Source organism: Mytilus galloprovincialis, chromosome 5, assembly GCF_965363235.1.
Source record: "Mytilus galloprovincialis chromosome 5, xbMytGall1.hap1.1, whole genome shotgun sequence".
In the NCBI taxonomy this organism is placed as follows: domain Eukaryota; kingdom Metazoa; phylum Mollusca; class Bivalvia; order Mytilida; family Mytilidae; genus Mytilus; species Mytilus galloprovincialis.
Window position 1 is genome coordinate 89,517,890 of NC_134842.1, and position 20,960 is coordinate 89,538,849.

At 32.3% G+C, this 20,960-nt stretch overlaps 1 long non-coding RNA gene across 1 annotated transcript; it reads right to left on the reverse strand.

Moving 5' to 3' along the window:
- Positions 1-5,482: 5,482 nt before the first annotated feature.
- Positions 5,483-16,509, reverse strand: LOC143076677 (uncharacterized). Its single transcript, XR_012978747.1, has 7 exons — positions 16,438-16,509; positions 13,495-13,601; positions 12,059-12,392; positions 10,007-10,132; positions 9,032-9,103; positions 6,304-6,481; positions 5,483-5,927 (listed from the first exon to the last, which is right to left on the reverse strand). It is a non-coding gene; the product is annotated as an uncharacterized LOC143076677 (long non-coding RNA).
- Positions 16,510-20,960: the final 4,451 nt, after the last annotated feature.

Here is a 20,960-nt window from a genome sequence, read left to right on the forward strand (position 1 = left end):
TTTTATTAACTGTGCATTTGCATTCAGGTATCGCATATCGAATTTATTCGTTTATAGTGTATTAATGTACGTTTTTTATTGAGTTAAGCCTGCCAATTGATATTTTACCGTGTGTTTTTCTATGTTGTGATGTTATGCTATTGTTTCAGAAAAAAGGAGAAGGTTTGGATCCATTAAAACGTTTTATCCCGCTGCAGATGTTTGCATCTGTCCTAAGTCAGGAATCTGATGTACAGTAGTTGTCGTTTGTTTATGTAATTTATACGTGTTTCTCGTTTCTCGTTTTTTTTATTTAATATATATTAGACCGTTGGTTTTCCCGTTTGAATGATTTTACACTAGTAATTTTGGGGCCCTTTATAGCTTGTTGTTCGGTGTGAGCCGAGGCTCCGTGTTGAAGGCCGTACATTGACCTATTATGGTTTACTTTTTTTTAAATTGTTATTTGGATGGAGAGTTGTCTCATTGGCATCCACACCACAACTTCCCATATCTATATAAGCCAATCTGTACAGATTTATGAGACACGATAATCAACTAAAACAATATGTTTATTTACATATTAAACCTGAATGGTAAAATTATACAACAGAAGTATTTATTAGTTTTCAACAACATAATCCTGCTTAAAATATTATAGGTTCTCAATTTATTAATAAATTTCCCCGTCTGGAAAAGTATGAACTAACAATACTTTTCCATTCTTCAATATAATTATTAATTATTCTTGACATGACTGTATCAATAAACATATTTTTATTAATATTAGTTTTACAAAAATCAACCAATTCAAGTTCCGTGAAATGTTTTTTAACAATGAAATTCCATTTTTTTATAATTCTATGTTTCAGACTGACCTCATCTGCCCATATGAATATTTTCCTGTTAATACGATCTGGCTCCATATTTACTAATCTGTGCCAGTGTCTTGCAATTACTTTCCATTGAGTATGGTAAATTGGAAACCCCTCCATGTCTCCCATAATAGCTGGATTAGGTGTATATTTACCAACACCTAGGAAGAACCTACAAGCTCTCATCTGAATCGCATTAATAAATGAGAAATCCTTGCAGCCCCAAATCGCCACACCATATTCAACAATAGGACTTACATGTGAATCAAATAATTTTTTATAGACGTCATATGAAATGCCACCAATAGCTTTACACTTAGCTATAACCAGACCTAGAACTCTGTTCGCTGACCTAGCAACTGCTTTTTCAGCAATACTAAAGTCTAGAAACTCATTTAAAACAAGGCCCAGATAAGCATATTCGCTGCTAGTAGCAATATTCATATCCCCACACTTAAAGACGTGACTTAATCGTTCAAATGAAGTCGGTCTGACATGGACAACATTACTCTTACATGAATTAATAGTCATTTTATTGTCAGTACACCAATGATATAACTCATCCAAGAGCTTTGTTACTCATTTTCAGTATTTGCTAACAGTACGACACATCAGCATACCATTAGTTACATAGTGTGCTAATGACCTAATACGGTATATATGGGGTCAGTAAATTCCATATGGGGTGAGAGCGAAGCTCGAATCCCCATATGAAATTTACACACTATGTAACGAATTTATCTTACCGACTTTCTTAACGTGTAAAATTAAGACTAGTGACCTATCAAAATGAGCAAGTCTTCAATACAGCTATCATTAACATGATTAAGAAACTACTTCTTTTGATCCTACAAAAACAGATGCCAAGAATGGCAACTTGTTAGATTAAAATGTGTTTTATGAATTTATTTCACTTTATCATCACTTTCTTCGTCTGATGAAACCTTTAAGATTTTGTTTTTCTAAAGGGACGTAACACCACTACTAACCGTGCATGAAATAAGCCCCGCCTCCTTATTATCTTATATGGAATATAAAGGGACATAACTTCACTACTAACCGTGTATGAAATAAGCCCCGCCTCCCAACTAACCTAATATCAAATACACACGGTTTCCATGAGGACGCTTTTAACCAATCATATTCCTAGAAATGTATAGGAGGTAAGAGAAAATAAAATACATACTTTTTCCCACAATGTCAACATCAATATCAAATGATTTTAAGTATACAGCTAATTCATTTATGAAAATGTTAAATAATGCATGAGGTGAAAGTGGACAACCTTCTTTTAAACCACAGTTCACAGTAAACCAATCTGTGTTGAAGCTATTGACTCTGATCGAGCACTTGACAAATTATATCAAAATTATGAAAAAAACTTCATCGGCTCTAACTCAAAATATGGACAGTTTTACGTTAAGGGGTTCTTAAAATCTTTTGACATCTTCCAAAATGCTTATTTATAACCTTTTTCAGCTGGACCAAATCACTACAGTAACTTTACTTTAAAATTCATGAATCGAATGTTTCGACAGTGTAATTTTATCCGCCTACTTGCTATTTGAGGCATACACCATGAAGAAATAAATTTGAAAGGGGTATAAAAAAGATTGGCCAGTAACACACGGTCCACAATAGTGACTATCATGGATAACGAAAATCAAAGGACGACAACTGTGTACTCGGACAATATGAGCCTTCTAATTCCCCCTTATGTCATTTTTTTTTTGATAAATTGCTGTGTTCATTAACGATCATTTTGTTAAGTTGTAAAATAATTATACTATTTTCAGTCATACAAATATATCGAGATTGCTAAATAGAATATCCATTAAAGAAGAAACACGTGGTACATTTTGAGCTACGATCATCTAAGAAGTTTATAAAAAAAAACAATTCCAAGTTACGATCTTCCATGATAGACGAAGTTACGATCATTATCGTGTTTTTTTGTTGTTGTTTTTTTTTGTATCTCGATTTTCCGGAAGGGCTACTAATTGCCTTGTATTCGGCAATTAATATCGTATTACTTACATAACAATGATTATTAACGCACAAAGAATATGACATTCGCCTGAACGATACATTGTAAATAACGTTCCTATGCCAACAAAACGTGGCTGTGTATCATTACATAGAATCAGTATAGGTCCTGTAATAGAGTCGTAATTGATGAAGGAAACATTTACTGCCACTGGAAAAGGAGAATATATTGGATAAGGACAGACATTTTGCCATGCAACACCCCACTTACTAAGGATTCCTCAAAATGTTGTTGCTATAGTTGAAAACGTACATAATGCATGGCTTCGATTTAACATCCCAATTCTAACTGGACGTTGCTGCGCAAAGGCACATCCAGCACTACCAAATAGATTCCCCACTCCAGTAAAGGGATTGCTTACGTAAAGGAGAAGACCAACACTGACCACATTTCTACCACTAAGGTAGCAATACACAGTTAGAAGTTTAGTTTAGCATTATGACCATGGATAAAGTTTTAAATATGAATTGTTTTGTACAATAAAATTGATTTTTAGATAGTTTGAGAATAATATAGCCTTCCTAGTGGGTTTATATATGAACATTTAGGTTGTTTTTAGCATGTTTTATATGCCTTTTTTCTGCGTGACAGTCCGTTTTTCCTATCTGTACCGCCCATAGGTCTGTAATTTATTGTAGTGTTTTCAACAAAGATTTGATTCAATTCAATTTCATGGAAAAACGAACAGAAATGCATATGACATGTTTGGGCCTCTTGATAGATCGATAAGGAAAGATATCGCTCTAATTAGTTTAAAATGTTCCTATTGACTTTTTTGAGACTTTTGTGACATGTTCACCCCACCCCTTTTTGCAATATTTTTTTATCAAATAAATGCAGATTGTTGCCATGGTTACAAGAGAAAGAGTTTATATTTCACCATCATAACTATTGGAAATTAAATCTATGGAAGATTCTTATACACACGCATAACACAAATATTAAACCTTATTTGTTAGAAAGAAAGGGAAAGAGGGTGTTTAAAAATTATGAGTGTCAATTTCAAGTTTTTTCCTAACTGTGTATTGCTACCTAAGTCACCCTAGTGAGATTTCACACTCCGGCACCAAAATCTTTCCCGTAATTGGAAGAAGAATAGTCATATTAGTACGGTGACAAGTAAGGTAAATTAAAAAAAATGACCTAATTACCTGTCGGCTAATGTTGGTATTATTTTGAAGATAAATGTAATACCCTTTGATAAAGGCATGTTGAAGAGTGTCAAAATTGTGCAGATTGTTTTGAAAATGTAGTCAGAGGTCAAATAGAAGGATTTCAAAAACTATCGGTCGTCCCTCATAACTTGAGAAAATTTTCTATGGAATCATTACTTTTACAAACTGTGCCTTGGACGTAGAGTTCAATCGGCAATCCTCGGTTGAATCCACTACTCCTCTTGAAGATACCGAATCGGCCGAGTTGTGACGAATGGTGGAGATTTGTCTCATTTGCTCTTCTACCACACCTTCTTATATCTATCCAGGAATGTTGCACAAAATCAGCTTGTCATATTCATGTTTGCCAGAGGTAAGAGATTAATCTTACCTCCTATATATATATATTTATGCATTTTTAGGAATATGATTGGTTAAAAGCAACCATGTTGAGACCGTGTATATTCCATTTTGGGTTAGTAGGCGGGGCTTATTTTGATACACGGTTAGTAGTGGTGTTACATGTACGTACCTTTATAAAAACAACACGGTGTTGAGGGAAAATCTTCAAGGTTTCAAAAGACGAAGAAATTGATATTGAAAAATTAAAATAAATCCATAAAACACATTTGAAACTATTGTTGACATTTGTTTTTGTATAGACCGATGGACGTACTATGTTTTCAATACTAACGGCATTGAAGACTTAATCACTTTGATAAGCCACTAGTCTAAATACCACATATTAAGATAGTCGGTAAGATAAATTCGTTACATGGTGTACATAGCTTTGCTATCACCTCATATAAATTTTACTGACCCCATATATATCATATTAGGTCAATAGCATACTATGCATCTGATTTTTACAGTTTGTTTTTATGTTGTACTGTTATACCACTGTCCCAGATTAGGGGCAGGGTTGGGATCCTGCTAACATGTTTAACCCCGTCACATAATGTGTGTATGTGCCTGTCCCATGCCAGGAGCCTGTAATTCAGTGGTTGTCGTTTGTTTATATGTGTTACATATTTGTTTTTCGTTCATTTTTAACACATAAATTAGGCCGTTAGTTTTCTCGTTTGAATTGTTTTACATTGTCATTTGGGGGCCTTTTAATGCTGACTATGCGGTGGGGGCTTTGTTGAAGGCCGTACGGTGATCTGTAATAGTTGTTAATTTCTGTGTTATTTTTGGTATCTTTTGGAGAGTTGTCTCATTGGTAATCATGAAACATCTTCTTTGTTTTATATAATTAATCACAAATCTGACACGCGCGTTTCGCCCATCAATTATGTGTTATTTTGGTATCTTTCGGAGAGTTGTCTCATTGGCAATCATTCCACATCTCCTTATTTATATGTAACTAATAGTATAACCCCTCTTTCAACATGTAAAAAAAAAGAAAATAATTTTAACAACGGACATTATAAAATAAATATATATTTTAATATCTCGCTATTCTATAATAAATAACAACATGATATAAACATATTTTGGGGAAAGTTTTGTTAACATGCCATATAAAAAAGTTCGTAGCAAATGCAATATTCAAACATTTTTGTTAAATGCACTCGAGTACAAGATGAATTAATAACCGTTCACGTACGCAACATCGGCCTGCAAATGTGCCATATTTTCATTCGGTGTAAACTGATGGACAAATTTGTAATATCGTCTGAAATTAAGCTTCCACAAAGACTGAAAAGTTTTCAGCACATCTACGTACTTTTCTCTCTTTGGAAAGTCTGGGAATATGTGGTATTCGACTTCTAATTGTTTTACCTTTGAAAGAAGACCTTCTTGTACAATGTTTTCTAATACGTCCCACTCATAACCTTCAATGTCCAGTTTAAGGATGTCTAGAGTCATCTGAAGGTCAAAATTGAAAATCATCAGCATACAAAGAAAGCTGATTTAAAAAAAAAATCAACGGCATGTAAATAAAAGAGAAAAGAAAAGCTAGAGTCAGTAAGAAGTAAAATGAAAAGAAAACATGAGAATTTGTAAGATGCATGTTTTAACATGATAAAGAAAAGCAAAAAACATAATCAGTGAGATGTAGCTAGATAAAAAAAAATGAAAACTGGTAAGATAAAGAAAGAAACTCGGCAAGATATTGAAAGAAAAATGAAAATTAGCAAAATGTCAAAAGAAGTATTATTTTTTCAAATCGGCTTTATGTTTGATAAATGAATTGCGAAATTATTGATATATAATCACAATAAAGTAATATAAATGTACTTACATTTTGATGGCCAAGATTAGAAAGGATTGTTGACAACTTTCTAAGCTTCCATGTGCTTTTCTGTTCTTTTCTTATATATTCGTTTGTCCTTGGAGTAAATAAATCATCGTTTTGACTCCCTATTCCAAACGTGTGAAAAACCACACCACTTTCTCTTGTATATTCACTGACATTCATACTGAAATAATAGTCGCATTTTACTGTTAGATTTGAATTTAAAGAAATGTTTAAGAAACCAAAATTTAGCAATTTGACAACAAAATCCACAAGACATCTAGAAAGTAAAATAACAAAAATATCGAACTTCTGGGATAAACCAAAACAGAAAGTCCGTAAATAAATGGCAAAGGCTCAAACTCATCAAACGATTGGGTTACAGCTATATGACTTCTGACTATTATTAAGTCTATAGTCCACAAGCATTGAAATTAATTGAATAGAAAAATATAGTGTTCAAATGTGAATTTGTGTTTTGATTATTGCACATTTTGTCGTGTCGAGGCTTTTATGGCTGACTAAATGGTAAATACAGGCAACAGTAGTTTATCTCTGTTCAAGGTTGATTAAGTGAAAAAAAACTTCGGTTCACATCAAACCAAAACTGAAGAAACACATCAACTATATGAGGACTTGCTCATGTATCAATCTCGTTCATTGAATTTAAATATGGTTGCTAGGGAGCTACACTTTGAAATGTATAAAGTGTAGAGGCCAGAGGGTGGGGTGGATGACATTTAAAAAAGAGGCAGGACAGGAGTTTTGATTAAAAAAAGGAGAATGAGCAACTTGGCCCAAAAAAGGGCAGAATGACTTTTTATGTAAAAAAGGTCACAATAAAATAAAAAAAAGGCAAGACCGAGTGAATAATAAAAAAAAACAGAACAGAGATCACAACTAAAAACAAATGCAGTACTAATTGTTCATCACCCCCCTAAAAATCAAGTGGTAGCTGCCTCAGATCCACACAAGTTGGATACTGTGAATTCACAATTATTCGTTGTATACCAATTTAATTTTTTCGTGCCTCTCATGGATACAATTGTATCACGAAGTCAAATCTTCAACGAATTACAAATTTTCTCTAGGCTTTGTTTGCAAAGATTGATAAAACAAGGAAATCAAATATCCACGAAGTTTTCCTCAATCCACGAAATTGATACCCACGAAAAAAATGAATCTACAGTTTAGTAGATAGTTGTCTAATTGGTTATACCCATTATCTTTCTCTCAAGTTGCCATATAAATCGATCGCTCCAATGTATAACTATCTACCTGTTGGCCGATTCATATATTTTACACATATCCCTCAATCCGTCAGACCTCATTTCCAAATATAAAATTATATGATACTGTAAATGCTTGTACCAAGTCAGGAGTATGACAGTTGTTGTCCATTCGTTTGATGTGTTTTATCATTCGATTTGCCATTAGATTAGGGACTTTCCGTTTTGAATTTTCCCCGGAGTTCGGTATTTTTGTGATTTTACTTTTTTCGTTACATATTGTGCTTTTGTTCCGTTTCTGATGGCCTATTTTTTATGACACATGTATCACAGTTTCTTGAAGTTTTAAGCTAAAGCGTTTATAATTGGATATACATGATAGATTTCATTTCTAACAAGAATGTGTCCCCAGTGCATGGATGCCCGATCCGCATTATCATTTTCCATATTCAGTGGAAGGTGAAAATGGGATTAATTCTCTAATTTGGCATTAAAATTAGAAACATCATATCGTAGGGAACATGTGTACTGAGTTTCAAGTTGATTGGACTTCAACTTCATCAAAAACTACCTCAACCAAAAACTTTAACATGAAGCGGGACAGACTGACGGACGACATATGGACGAACGGACGCACAGACCAGAAAACACAATAGCCATAAATGGGGCATAAAAACAAATAACTAAACATAATGAATTTAGTTTGAAATAGATTTTGAATGTTCTTTTGGTATTCCAGAAACCGAAGCCTGCAAGCTAATGTCCCAAACCTTCTGTATATTGCTAAATTATGGTTTTGGTATCTTTCTCATATATTCAACAGTGATCATAATTGCACGTTAAGTTTATAAGATGCAATATTTTGTATTCAGTTCTTTAAAAGCCTTCATAACAAAAACTGCAATACTTTTTCTTCTATAACATTCGAAACATTACTATACTCGATAACTGTTTTTATGGCCCATTTATGGACATTATGTTTTCTGGTCTGTACGTCTGTTCGTCCGTCTGTCCCGCTCCAGGTTTAAGTTTTTGGTCGAGGTAGTTTTAGAAGAAGTTGAAGTCAAATCAACTTGGATCTTAGTACACATGTTCCTTATGTTATGCTCTTTCTAATTTTTATGCCAAATTAGAGATTTACCCCCATTTTCACGGTCCACTTAACATAGAAAATGATAGTGCGAATGGGGCATCCGTGTACTTGGGACACATTCTTGTTTTTAATAATCCCTTCTTGGTGAAATCGCTTCTAGACTTAAGACATTTTAAAACGTTTTCAGCTATACTTAGCTACCATTTTTCGATATTAAACGCGAATCATTCGCCGATCTGCTAATGTTTTTTTTCATTTTTGTCTTTACATGAACACTTATCCATCTAAAATTAAGGCATAGCTCAGTTATCGATTTCAAAGTTTCCATTCCAGTTGTTAAAAGCTTCCAAAGGTATGAAAATAACTCATTTAATTTTTTTTTTAAATAAACCAACTATAAGCATGCAACTACCTTGGATCAAACGAATGAACTTCACATCCAAGTGTTGCCATTGCATCGTCAAACCGGAAGTCGTTTCCAATTCTAAAAAAAAAAATGGATAATATTTAGATATTTATACATCTCTGTTGTTACAATTTGGAGCTTTAGCGTACATATAGTTGAGCGTTTGGAAGCACCAAATGTATAGCATTATTTCCTTATGTATGAATCTTATTTAAGTATTTGGAACAAGGCAGTGTTTCAAAAATATTTTCTGACCAATACGTTGTTATGTAATACGTGTGGGAATGTGTTAAATTTGTATATGTATAGGAGCATTAGACCTTTTTGGTACAAAGAAATAAACATAAAATATGATTGTTCGCTTTTTGTCTCTGTGTTGTTTCTGTTCGAATGAATCGCTTTATAATGATCATCGTCATCTGTTGAACTGCCAAATGCCTTTTTATGATTTGTTATCCTTTTTAGATACATCATTATTGTGCGAACATATCATATATTATAAGGAGAGTTTTGTTCTAATGCTGCGTTCACACGTAATACGAATTTAATTTGCACTAACTGTTTCGAAGTAGTTTAATTAGCATTCGAAACGTTTTTACGTCCGAACGTAAATTATAATTAGAATTGGAATTCGCATAAAATCCGCTTTACTGTTAGAACGACGTTAACTTTTGGTCGCATTATGAATTTCATTTATCATAATTTTATTCGAGTTAAAATTTAGAAAGTATCCACACCACAGTTTAATTCGAATTAACGAATTCGTATTAACGAAAACGCATTTCTAATGCGAATTAGTTAACTCGAAATCGATACGAACATGACGAATTAGAAAAAAAGAGTGTGTGAATTCAATTCAAAAAAAAATAAGTGTGTAGGAGGCATTAAGTGAAGATGTCATGATGTTGCATTGGTTTCTGGATATGAAATATGTGTCTCTAATTCGATAATCATCCATATATACATTTCGTCTCTACATACCCAAAGGAATACACTAAGCACGGTCTTTCTTCGTGTATTTTATATTGATATGAGTTACAGTCCCACCAGTTACCACGTGACTTCATATAAGCACATCGAAAATCCTTTTTAACAGATTTCAAATCACTGAAATTTATATATCATTTTTTTTTTTTTTTATTAATTTTATGTGATTATTTGCAAGGATATGACCAGAATCTAAAGGACTACGAATTATCTATGCAATATTGTTCCACCTAGTGTACAGAGTTCAACTGTATATCCCTTGAGAAATGACAATCATTATGATATCATTGTTCCTTTTGTAGATTTTATCTTACTAAAGAATCCGTTATACCATTAACTATCAGACTATTTAATCATACCGATGTGTCCCTCGAAAAGCAGACTCTATATCAAAGTTTAAAACCCAATTAAAATGTTACCACAAATAAAGATGTACCTAAGCACTATATGGACCGAGGAAACTAAATATGAATCAACACAATTCAGATGCTACTCTTCTTTCTTGAACTATGACTTGTATATGAGTCAATATAAATGCTGATTCATATTGCTTTGTGAATGCAACATTGAGACAATTTAAGATGGCTTCTTGATGACCTTATACGGAATGTGAAGTTACTAGTATCTGGTAATCCGAACCTCTCTTCGTCATCATCGTCATCATCATCATCATCATCATCATCATCATCATCATCATCATCATCATCATCATCATCATCGTCGTCGTACCAAATTTCATAAGTATGGCTTACTTATGTCCAATCCATTTTACTTTGAGTAAATAAAATATGTTAAACTAAAAGCTGAAGACTATAGGTAATCTCCTTGTTTGTACACGAAAAGAAAGATTACTTCACGTCATTGGTTAATTTTCCATTGTTAAGAATGTTTTAAACAAATCCCAACAGTTGGTGTACGCTTATGAACATATTACCCAGAATGCATTAGATTCTATATGATTATGCACAAGGATATGATACGAATCTAAAGGACTATGAGTAATCTCATTGTTCCTATATTCAAAGAGCAAAAACGTCACGTCATTGGTTGATTTTCCATTGTTTAGAACTTTTTAAACCAATCACAACTGTCTGAGGTACGCTTATCAAAATATCACCCTGAATGTATTATATTTTAAAACGATGGAAAACTACAAACTAAACTTAACTTAGATAACGCATTGATCTAAAGTCAATAAATAAGTGGTCTGAAATATCCAACTAGATACAGAAGAAATTTAAATAATCGAACTACTTTTAAATGGTCGTTGTGTGTGTTCGTCCTATTCAAGTGAAAGATGCATATTCCGAGCATTGCTTCTTCATCATATTGAGAATCATACTATTATTTTAGATGTAACTAAGTGAGGTTATATGTAATAGAAATAAAAACAATTCTGTTATAATTGCATGTTGTTTTTTTTTTTTCATTTCATTTCTTTGTTGACGTTTCGCTAGCAATTGCATGGTTCAACCTACAAGTTTACAATTCAAATATTGACTTTTGAACAAAAGGTAAATCCAAATGAAGTATACTTAGTTGGTGGCTTCTCAGATTCATAGATCTAGAATATGTAGAACTGTATTAATAAATCAAACAAAAACAAAGATTCTATACGCATTGATATATACGAATTCCAGAAAAACAAGTTTATAATTTTCGAGAATATGCTTCAATTTAGAAGAACCATTTACAGTCTTTATAAGATTCAAACAAGACGGATAAAATTTAATGTCCTAATTCAATTTATTTCGATAACCACTCATATATATTAGCTATTAAAATATAATTTGGTTTATTTGCATGAGAAGAAGTTTTAAACTTTAGCGTCAATACCAATAAAAAAGAGAGACTGATATACACCAAAGAGATATAAACTCACAGTTATATTTTCAAAATAAAACGTTTACGTTTGTTTAAATTTTTTTGCGCATATTTAATTTACATATTTTAGTTTAACACCTTTTAACTCGAGATGCGAATGCCTAGATAACTTGGCAAACAAAGTTGAAGTAAATTATTGCTTTTTTTATTATTAATAAATACTCTGAAAGTTCTGTAAATGCCTTCCACCAGTCTGTTGTTGGGTCTAATTCGTCAGCGAAAAAGGCAGGTTGTCTTCTCAAATCTAAACTTAGTGAACCACCAGATCTGATAAAACGTCGCCCACCACGTATGATGATTCCTTGCGACAGTCTTTGTTGGTTGACGTTCACTTTTGCTGCAGGCTTGTTAGATTTTATTTTGTTCAACGGTTTATGCACACTTTTCGTGTCTCTTTTTTGAATTAAACCTCTTGTTGTTGTAACAGAACCATAAGCGGTCAAAAGTTTTTGTTGAATATATAATTTTTCAGAATTCTGATTATCTTGTTCAATGCCTAAAAATATATTTTGAATTAAATGTCATTACTTTAGAAATTAGCAGCCATAAACAATTTACACTGTATTGACTCAAACTCTCAGTTTGTATACAAACCTACCTATTCGACCATCAGATTTACAAACAGTTTTATATTTTCTATATAAGAAAATGCCTGTAACAAGTCAGGAATGTGACAGTTGATAGTCATTCGTTTGAGCTTTTGATTTTGTCATTTGATAGGGGACTTTCCGTTTTGTATTTTCCTCGGAGTTCGGTTTTTCTATGAATAAACATTTTAATGGTCTGTATTTCATGATAAATAGTTTTGAATGTTTTGCTTTGTAGACTCCACTTGAAGAAGGTCGTTTATAGTTTTTGTGTTCTTTTGCCTCTGAAATTGTCATATATATTACATCTTATTGTATCTTTTTCAAACCGTTGTATCTATTTCCTTAAAACACATACATGAAATAGATCTGTCAGTGATTTTTCATTCTTTAAATTGATTGTAATAAATGCAATGCATTCACCATTTAACCAAAAATCATGTACTATTATCGAAATTTCGTGTTCGCAGCGCTCTTCAATTTTTTACTTTATTTAGCATTTTAACGTCTAAAATTCATGATTTCAGCGTCACGACGTGTATTTTCTAGACGAAATGCTTGTCTGGCATACACATTCTTAATCCTGGTATATATGATAAGTTATGTGTTCTGAACAGGTGCTTCAAACAAAATATACGTCAAAAGTATGTCTACTTTAAAGGTAAATCATTCTATAATTATACGCCTTTCCATTAGCAAACACAGCTTATTGAATTTACGCAATACAAATATTCAATGAACAATATACATCATAATATAACATGCCTACACAAAGTAAACAAATAATGAATGAATGAGGCGGAGTATTACATGCAAACATATTCAACAAACAAAAACATTTGAGTATATAACAATAACGTGTATTTCCTGCAGAGTGTAAATATTTCCCAAGGTTTCAGTAATAACTCTTGGTATTCTACTTTTGAAATCGTTATATTTATTTCATTCTAAATTGAAAGATGTTTCGTTAAATGCAATGATGATTTCAATAAAAAGTTCTTCTAATCTTACTTGGTAACTGTTGTATGACCAGTATAAGTGGAAACAAAGCTAGTAGAATGAGGCTTAATATGTACTTCTTTCTAATAGGTCGGATTCTCATCACAAATCATTAATATCTGTTGGATAGAAGAACAATATTGCGTAATATCCTGTAATTAAAAATATCTGTTGCTATCATTATGTCATTTGACATGTTTAAGACTAATGAATTGTTCGCAAGATTTTCTTATCCCAGACATAAACCAACCTTAGCCGTATATGGCACAACATTTTAGAATGTTGGTTCCTCAGTGCTCTTCAGCCTTATACTTGTTTTGCTTTCTAACTATTTTGACCTGTGCGTTGCTGATGACTCTTATGTAGACTAACGTCCGACTTTTCAAATTATATGTCTGGTACCTTTGAATACAATTGATGATTTGTTTCTCTATTTTGTTTGAGGATGGAGTCTAAATCCGAATTTTTCCCGCAGGTAAATGCTCATTCTATACCAATATTTGAGATTGCTTCTAAAGTTCTTCTAGCGTAAATGTTCTAGTATTTGAATTCAGTGTATCGCTTGTACTCAATGAAATCGACAGATAAGTGAGAAGGTATATATTACAAACCAAACTAAAATTGTGTTCCAAAGACAAAAAGAAATCAAATATACATATCGTCGCTGGGCTTCCAAAATGTTGTAAATTACAAATTTTTCAAAAAATAAATATTTCACAAACAGGTTTGAAAATATGACAAAATGCATGCTTCCAAAATGTCGTATGTGAACTTAAACACTTTTGAAAAAAGCAGTGAAATAAAAACTTTGACATTTCTGGATTATGCCAGAACTTAAATTATTTTCACAGAAATAAAGAAATGTACAATTATTTTATTCCCAGAGCCATTATACAACGATTATTAAGTTTTCATTCAACATTTTGGAAGCAAACTTTACAAACAACTGACATTGGCAATTTTGTAATATGTTTTATTTCAAACGTTTTGATTGGTCTAACTGTATGCTATTTTGTAATACCAAAGATTTCCTCCCGCCCAAACCATTGGTGTGAGAAAGTATTTTTAGCCAAAAAAGTCATGTAGAACATTTTGAAAGACCAGCGACAATATATTTTTATAACATACATAAAACAAAGACTAGTTATGATTTTTATATTATTTTGGCGGAAATACTGGTTATACTATGGTTATTAAAAACTACTGTTATCCTTAATGGACAGTTTCCTCGGTTAAAGTCATGTCAATTTCCTTTATCTTTATACAGGCTTCAGGAAAAGAGATTGGTGCGAGTGCAGATGATGGAAGTAAGATACCAAAGGATATTCTAACACATACGTCAAACATAAACTAACAACGCCATGGCAAAAAATCAAAAAGACATACAACAGTCTACAAAACACAACACATTGTTTTACATTGTCTTATCGGGGCCTATTTATAGCTGACTATGCGGTATGGGCTTTGCTCATTGTTGAAGGCCGTACGGTGACCTATAGTTGTTAATGTCTGTGTCATTTTGGTCTTTTGTGGAGAGTTGTCTCATTGGCAATCATACCACATCTTCTTTTTTATACATACAGTTATTCGGGTTTGTTTTCTTGTTAAAGGCCGTATACGTATTACTGCTTAAAATTGCCTACATCCTCTTTATTTTAACTTTATTTAATAGTTGTTTCGTTGGTAGGCAAACCACATATCCTTATTTGTATTAAGAATGAACAACAGAAAGTTGAACCAAAAAAATCGGAGTGATATAATGAGCTGCGGAAGTTTTAAGAAAACCTGCTGTAAAAATGTAACATAAAAAGTATTTCCATTGGAGTTCTTAGTATTTAAATTTAAAAACTTGCTTTGCTCGAAACTGTATTAATGACAAAGTCAGCATATGAGAATGTTAGGTACAAATATTAATATACCTTTCATCTGTACCTTGTCTTGTATGACAGATTGTTTTTTATTTATATTTATTAATCATACAGTAGTGTTTACAAGTATTCAAAGTACATTTTAAGTAAAGCATAAAAATATAGTATATATACCAATACACATAATTAACAGCGCCTGGTGATGTTTCATAGCCTGACCGGTTTCGGTCCAAAAAGGACCTTCCTCAGAGGCAGAATGGTGGATTAATGTATTGGACCCTATTTATATAAATATGGTAACTGGTGGTTGAAATTTTACCGGCGGTTGAGTTAACCGGTGGTTGAGATTTAACCGGCGGTTCAGAGTTAACCGGCGGTTGAGTTAACCGGCTTCTACTAACGAAACCTCCATTTGGAGTTAATGTGTTTATAGACCACTTATGTCAGTACACCTTTCCTATATTGTATATTGTAAGTTAAACTTAAGTTCTGTAACAACAATCAAAGTGTTTAATATACATCTAGTTGATATAGTTTTCTTTCTAGTCTTTAATTTAGATATGCAAATATAATTGTGGTCTCAGTGCGTAAAAACACAGGTTATATTGCAACTACAACATTGCTTCCCCGTAGATAGTTCATATATGTATTGATGTTAATACAGTAGCATTTTCAAGTATCCCCAATATCTTTATTTAGTTAAATTAAAATTATATAGCAACTTTCAAGGTGTTTAACATGTATCTAGTTGATATAGGGTTTTTTCTTTTAGTTTTTGTGATTTAGATATTGTAATATGATTGTGGTCTTCATTTTATGATTTAGATATTGTAATGTGATTGTGTTCTTCGTTTTTGTGATTTACATATTGTAATATGATTGTGGTTTTCAATAGTAAAAATGCTAGTTATATATTTAACAATGGAAGCTGAAGCACGCTTTCGGGTGCAGGATTTTCTCGCTGCATTGATGACCCGTAAGTGGCCTTCGGCTGCTGTCTGTTCTTTGGTCGGGTTGTTGTCTCTTTGACACATTCCCTATTTCCATTTTCAATTTTATAGGTTATATATTTAACAACACTGCTTACCTTACATCGACTTTATCAACATAACATTTAATTGTAAATAAACTGTGACTGCCTCACACATTGACTATATTAAAGATACTGTTATTATGAATAGACAAACTATAATGTTCGCTACGCTCGAATCGGTTCATATAATTGACATGCGGGTTTAAATAAATAATCTTTACATGTTTTAAAGATCCCGGATCTGTTCATATACATTTTTATATTTGCACTTAGTATGTTAATACTATATTTTTCAACGATTTAGAAAATACTTACTACATGTGTTTTAATTGGTTTTTTTTTTTTATCTTGATGTGTATCTTTTGAATTGATTGATGATATTCTAATACCGGTAAATAAAGGCAACAGTAGTATACCGCTCAAGACTCATAAATCGATAGAAAAAAAAACAAACCGGGTTACAAACTAAAACTGAGGAAAACGTATTAAGTATAAGAGAACAACGACACAACATTAAAATGTATAACACACACAGAAACGAGCTAAGCATTAGACAAAATCCGATGAGAATAACAAATATAACCTCAAAACTAAATACATGAATTTGGAATAGAAAAGTACAATGACACGTCTTATAATAACATATGTGAATTCACACTCAAATATAAGAGAAAAGACACAACTAGTGTTGCCTTTAGAAGAAATGAATACATTTTTTTAAATGGGATTTTAGAGGACGGAAAAGGGAAAACGAGAAACAGAAATTATGATTAGATATTTTGCTTTGATTTGTTATTGGTGATATTTTTTAAAGCGAAACACCGGTTACTACAAACAACGAACATTAGAACAAAAACAAAACTTGTGATGCCCGATCCTGATAGTGACTATAACGTCTAGCTATTGTCATCGAGGAAATGCAAGTTCTGTGGTGTCTTATAAAGAGGTATATGATTTAACATGAATTTGATTCGAGAGTCACTGATGAGTCTTTTGTAGACGAAACGCGAGTCTGACGTAAACATACAATTCAAATCCTGGTATCTATGGTGAGTTTAAATGCATATTTCATATACAGTTGCTGCTGGAATGTTATGACAATACTGAAAGGCTACTGAGCTTAGAAGGAAAGAATATGTTGCAAATAGACAGAAGATGATGGTAGAAAAAAGATAAGACGACTAAGTAAAAGGTTTAGAGCTATCAAACCAGGTTTAATCACCATTTTCTATATTCGAAAATGTCTGTATCAAGTCAGAAATATGACAGAACTTGTCTATTCGTTTTTGATGTGTTTTGTCATTTGATTTTGCAATGTGATTATGGACTTTTCGTTTAGATTTTCCTCTGAGTTCAGTATTTTTGTAATTTTACTTTTTATTCTATATTCTTAGAGCGCGCAAAACATGCTTCACCTGAGGTTGGACACAGACACATCGTATCGTTGAAACAAATAGTGATGGTAAACTTAAAACTTGTGTATGCAGAAACACAAGCGAGCCCCTCTATCTAGTAAATGACATCATAAAGGCGCACATAATTGACGAACATGTCCGTTGAAGGACAAATCTCGAAATTGATCAATTTACTCATATACCAGAAGGCAAATACCGCATGATCAAATACATTGTTTTCACCTGTTTCGACGCAATAATCAATACAATGGTTATTGACTTTCAGTATGTGTTAAGAAACAACAGGTTAAGGTACCAGATGTGCTGCCAAGCAGATACAGTAACTGGTAATAGGGTAAATAAAAACTCATCACAGTTATCAGCTAGGTGACAATTTGATAAATAAAAGTAGTATACCGCTGTTCAATAGTCATAATTCGATTTAGCAAAAACATATTGGGGGTTCCAACATGCCATCTAGTCGGGTTGTTGTATTTTTCATATGTTCCTCATTTCCGTACTCAATTATTTTATAAACCGAGGAAAACACATGAACTATAGGAGGAAAATAACAGAACAACAGAAACACTGAACTACAATAAAAGCTAAGACCAACATACATAAAAACGGACTGTAAATAACAACTGCCACATTCCTAACTTGGCACAGGACATTTTGTAAAAGGAGGGTCATGATTATCCAGATGTGCGTTTGTCCAAATAAAAAGCATTAAAGACACGAATTATCAATTTCAAAATCAAAAACGAAGTTAAAGAGATTTGTAAAACCAAAATGACGAATGGTTGTGCCATATAAGACAATTAAATGCCTAGAGGGTACACCAACCAGTGTGTTTCGAATGATTCAACATTTAACATGTTTAAGTACTGTTTCAACGATCTTCACGTCAACACAGAAGTGAACGAGTACAACAACCAGTACAACAATCGTTCCCAAAATCTATATATAGTTTCATACGTCTTTGTGTTAAGTTATAATTCATCATTAATAGCAGGATTATAAGAAAGAAGAGTTTGTTTTGTTTAGCCTTAGGAGTCAACATTTCAAACCTCTTTTCAATAAGCGGTAAATATCCCACAAGAATTAACATGTATAAAAGAATTTTGTTAAAACTATTTTTTAGATTGATTTTTTTTCTTTTGTAATATGTTGTCTTATCTTTCATTGACTTTTAAATAAATATTGTTCAAAATATTTCATAATAAAAATTTATATTATTCCAAGAATTTTAAGTAAAATATTTAGTCAACACAAACATAGCTTTGGCACTTTAAATTTTGATAATTAACAATATTTTGAATAAATAAGTTATCAAGTTTACAGAACAAACAACTATTTATATTTGAATTATAGTAAACAAAATGTGAATTTAATGTGATTTTTAACCTACGCGAAATGCAACCTCTGTTTGAATGGGTGGATGGATATATTGATGTTTAACGTCCAGTGGAAAATTTAACATTCATATCAGAACCAGAACCTATTGATATAATAATGAATCCTGATTTGCATAGATTACCTTAGCCGTATTTGGCACAACTTTTAGGAATTTTGGATCCTCAATGCTCTTCAACTTTGTTCTTGTTTGGCTTTATAAATATTTTTATATGAGCGTCACTGATCAGTCTTATGTAGACGAAACGCGCGTCTGGCGTACTAAAATATAATCCTGGTACCTTTGATAACTATTGTAATAGACTGATACGCTGAGATGGATTTTTATCATGCTAGTTTAAACGGTAGCAATACAACAGAAAGACATTTTATCCTATAGCTACCAGGACACTTGTTCTGATCAGTATTAACTCTTACTCCCAAATGCTGTATGCTTAGTGGAAAGAAAGCAGTGACCAACGTTTGATATCTCCTCTCTCTCCGTACATGAATGTTTGAGAACCTTATTATCTGATGATCATAAATGTGTGTCCGCTCTGTTTTATGCCAAATATATGGGCATTATGTTATATAATCTGCGTGTCCGTTTATTCGTTCATTCTTCCGTCTGTCCTGTTTCAGATTAAAGTTTTTAGTCAAGGTAGTTTTTGAATCAACTAATAACTTACTACACATAATAATATATTCCCTATAATATGATCTCTGTAATTTTAATGCCAAATTAGATTGTTTATCCCAATTTTATGGTCCTCTGAACATAGAAAATGATAGTGCGAGTGGGGTATTCGTGTACTATGGACACATTCTTGTTGTTAAGTATATTTCTTTTTTGTATCCATCCCATGAGTTATGACGTTTTCAACTGACTTGTAAAGTTTGTTCTGATGTTGTACTGTTTCACCACTGTCCAATGTTAGGGAGGATTGTTTAACTCTGTCACATTTTGTATGTGCCTGTCCCAAATTAGAAGCCTGTAATTCAGTGTTTTTTGTTTGTTGACGTATAACCTATCTGTTGTTCGTATAATTTATGCTGTTTGTTTTCTTGTTTAAATTACATTTGTCATTTCAGGGCCTTTTAACACTGACTATAAGGTAGGTGTTTTGCTTATTGTTGAATACTGTACAGTGACAAATAGTTACTATTTAATATGTCATTAGGTCTCTTGTAAAGAGTTGTCTCAATGGCAATCATACAATATATTCTTTTTTATATTGTATATTTGATCTAAAAAGTTACCCTATCCTTCACATTTTTTAATCTACATGTCTTATCATTTCATTCCTTTATTTGACGAGAAACATGGTTATGTTTGCCAAAAGTGGCGTAGGAGCTAGTGTTTCCACATCATTTTAACTCAGATGGATATTTATCTCATTTGCAATCATGCCACATCTACTTATTTTCATAATAATCTACTGTTTTTGCTGCTCAATCTTGAGTTCTCCATTTAATGGCAACTTTTTTTAAATTTGATCTTAGGGACAAAAATTATGATGTCCTGAAACAAAGCAACTAATATAAACTGGCATCACTGCTTTTGATTGGTTTTGTATTGCTCAATCTTGAAGTGTTTTGTTGATTGTTGTTTTTGTGTTATGGTCTTTTACTGTTTTTCATTTCTTTTAACATGATTTGTTTATATCTTTTTAAAGAGTTATGAGTTATGATTTTTCTTTTGATACCTTCTGTCTCCTTTTCAATATTCTCTACTTGAACCTTTTCTTTGGATCATTGAAGTTTAAACTTATACTCAAGTGATTCAAA